The sequence below is a fragment of the Eptesicus fuscus genome, chromosome 3, assembly GCF_027574615.1.
Source record: "Eptesicus fuscus isolate TK198812 chromosome 3, DD_ASM_mEF_20220401, whole genome shotgun sequence".
NCBI classification, from domain to species: Eukaryota; Metazoa; Chordata; class Mammalia; order Chiroptera; family Vespertilionidae; genus Eptesicus; species Eptesicus fuscus.
The window spans coordinates 92,256,226-92,259,643 of NC_072475.1; the positions used below are offsets into that span (position 1 = coordinate 92,256,226).

The 3,418-nt window shown below is 40.5% G+C and overlaps 1 pseudogene; it reads left to right on the forward strand.

Moving 5' to 3' along the window:
* The first annotated feature begins 1,608 nt into the window (after window positions 1-1,608).
* LOC129148635 (small nucleolar RNA SNORA48) lies at window positions 1,609-1,753 on the forward strand (annotated as a pseudogene).
* Window positions 1,754-3,418: the final 1,665 nt, after the last annotated feature.

A 3,418-nucleotide genomic window follows, 5' to 3' on the forward strand; every position in this document is an offset into this window, starting at 1 on the left:
AATTGGTAATATTAAGAGGAAAACATTGATAATATTTAGTGGCTTATGGTATATGCACATTCTCATATAGTTTGTAGGACTAAATTGATGGCAAATTTATTGGAACAGAATTGCACAGAGTACAATCTTTGACTTAGTGATTTCACTCTAATATTCTATAGAATAATTTTTACTTGGTGTGTTTATTCTTACATTTGAACTCAGGCTTGCAAACAAATATACAGACACATATTTTAGCAATTCTAATATATCTGTAAGATAATATTCTAAGAATGATGTTTAAACAATGTTAATGATTAGATTAAGTGGGAAGAGATTAAGTAGAAGCCTGATAAGCTAAATATCAAGAAATCCTACCTAATAAAAGGGTAATATGTAAATTGACCGCACATTTGCTATGCCTAAACCATGCCCACCAGCCACGCCAATCAACCAATCAGGGCGAGTATGCAAATAAACCCAACCAAGATGGCTACAGCCAGAGAGCAAGGTTTCCCAGGCAATGGAGGAAGCCAAGCTTTCCACCTGCCCTTGCTAGGCCTAAGCCTCCACTCAAGCTACAAAATTTCAATTATAGAAGGTAAACAAATCTTAACAGAAATGGTGGCAGCCATGGAGCTAGGGAGAGCAGGCCATGGTTGCCCTGGGCAACGGAGAAAGCAAAGCTTTCCGCACACCCTGGCCACGCCCAGGCCTCTGCTTAAGGCTACAAAGTTTCAATTATAAAAGGTGAATTAACCCCAACAGAAATGGCTGCTGGCCACAGAGAGAGCAGGAGGCTTGGCTCCACTCCAGGCTACAAAGTTTTAATTGTAGAAGGTAAATAAATTCCAGATACCAGGGCCTCCTCTTGGGTTGCCAGGGGGCGTGGCTGGCTTGCAAACCACCACAGGCCCCTTGCTCAGGCAGCCCCACGCCTCAAGGGAACCCCCACCCTGATCTGGGACACCCTTCAGGGCAAACCAGCTGGCCCCCACGCCTGCACCAGGCCTCTATCCTATCTAATAAAATAGTAATATGCAGATTGGCCATCACTCCAACACACAATATGGATGCCCCCATGTAGTCAAAGATCCTGCCCCCATGTGGACACAAGATGGCCACCACAAGATGGCCAGCAGGGGAGGGCAGTTGGGAGGCACCAGGCCTGCAAGGGAGGGCAGTTGAGAGGGACCTAGGCCTGCAAGGGAGGGAAGTTGGAGGCGATCAACCCTGCAGGGGAGGGCAGTTAGGGGTGACCAAGCCGGCAGAGGAGGGAAGTTGGGGGCTAACAGGCTGGGAGGGGAGCAGTTAGGCATCAATCAGGCTGGCAGCAGAGTGGTTAGGGGGTGATCAGGCTGGCAGGCAGAAGCGGTTAGGGGCAATCAGGAAGGCAGGAAGGTGAGCAGTTGGGAGCCCAGCAGTCCTGGATTGTGAGAGGGATGTCTGACTGCCCATTTAGGCCTGATCCTGGGCAGTCGGACATCCCTTGAGGGGTCTCAGATTGGAGAGGGTACAGGCTGGGCTGAGGGACACCCCCCCCTCTCCGTGCATGAATTTCATGCAGTGGGCCTCTAGTACTATATATTTTTTCTAATCTGAAAGGCACTATCAAAATGATTTTCTTTAACCCCCTGGCAATGGGCAAAGAGACACCTGATTGGTGGTGTTGCTCTTATATCAATCAGGGGCAAAGCAGATGTACAGTCCTTAGCTCATCCTAGCTTGATGCCTGTGTCCGTGGCCAGAGCTGTTTCATGCCTGAGGCACATAAAAAAATGATTTTCTTTAAACAAAGCTATTTGATAGGCAGTAATTTTGGGGGGCAAAAATGATTGAAGGAACAAAGGGCAGCAGATAAGCATTCAAATATATTTAGATATATTAATAAAATCTGTATTCACAAAGAAATGTGTAGAATATGCAAAAGATTATTGGTTTACTCATACCCTCTATTTTATTGATAACTGTTAGAAACACTACACATAAAACTTCAAATTAAAGTGTTTTTTTTTTTTAATCTTACTCCACTTCTTATGGCCTTTACCAAAGGAACATATATTTTCTATGCTTTAAAAAGAATATCTCCAGTAAAGGGGCTCTGAGTGAGGCACCAATAATATTGACTACTAATAGCATTTAAAGTGGGAATATTCCATTGTGTCAATGCACCACATATTTTTTTTTTATCCACTCATCTAATGATGGGCACTTGGGCTGCTTCCAGTTCCTGGCTATAGTAAATAATTCTGCAATGAACATAGGGGTGCATATTGGCCATCCATTTAAAAAGTGTCTATTCAGGACTTTTGTCCATTTTTTTCAATTGGATTGTTTGTTTTTTGGTGTTGAGTTTTATAAGTTCTTTATAAATTTTAGATATTAACCCATTTTCAGATGTATTATTGGTGAATATGTTCTTCCATTTAGTGAGTTGTCTTTTCATTTTGTTCATGGTTTCCTTTGCTGTGAAAAACCTCTTTAATTTTAAGTAGTCCCATTTGTTTACTTTTTCTTTTGTTTCCCTTGCCTGAGAAGATATATCAGAAAAAAATATTGCTACAAAAAATGTCCAAGATTTTACTGCCTTTGTTTTCTTCTAGGATTTTTATGGTTTCCAGTGTCCATCAGTAGATGAGTGGATAAAAAAAGCTGTGGTACAATTACATAATAGAAAAGTACTCTGCCATAAAAAAGAAAATTTTATTCTTTGCGATAGCATGGATGGATCTGGAGAACATTATGCTGAGTGAAGTAAGCCAACCAGAGAAAGATAATTACCATATGATTTCATTCATATGTGGAATTTAATGAACAAACTGAATTACCAAGCAAAATGGAGACACACTCATAGAGAGCAGGCAGACAGGCCTGGGCGGGGGGAAGGTGAGAGTGGTAGAGAGGGGGATATGAGCAAAAAAGGGGAAAAAAGAGAGAACTCATGGGCATGGACAACAGAGAGAGAACTCATGGACATGGTGATTGTGGGGTGGGGTGTAGAGTGGAAGAGGGCAGAAAGGGGATAAATGGTGATCAAAAAAATAGAATTAAATTTAAAAAATAAAGTTGGGATATTATCCAGTATGCAAAAAATGCATTATAAAAGTTTTTGCTATTCATCAAACCTCATTTTTCTTAGGTAAAATGTATTCATGGAGAGTAAAGAGCTTAAAATATTAAAGTTAATATTTTATCATTCATTATTTAATTCCTTTCTCGTTATCAGACTGCTAACATAATAGCACTCAAAATATTATGTTGTGTTTAAGGGTCACAGTCAGTAGTCAGCTGAATATTATAGGAAGCATTTTAGCTATATCATTGATCATCACCATTATCATTATTATCAAATATTTATTGAAATGACACAAGATATATTTCACTTGTGTGTGCCTGTTTATGTTATTCCTTAATAAGTTACCATAATTTTAATACAAGG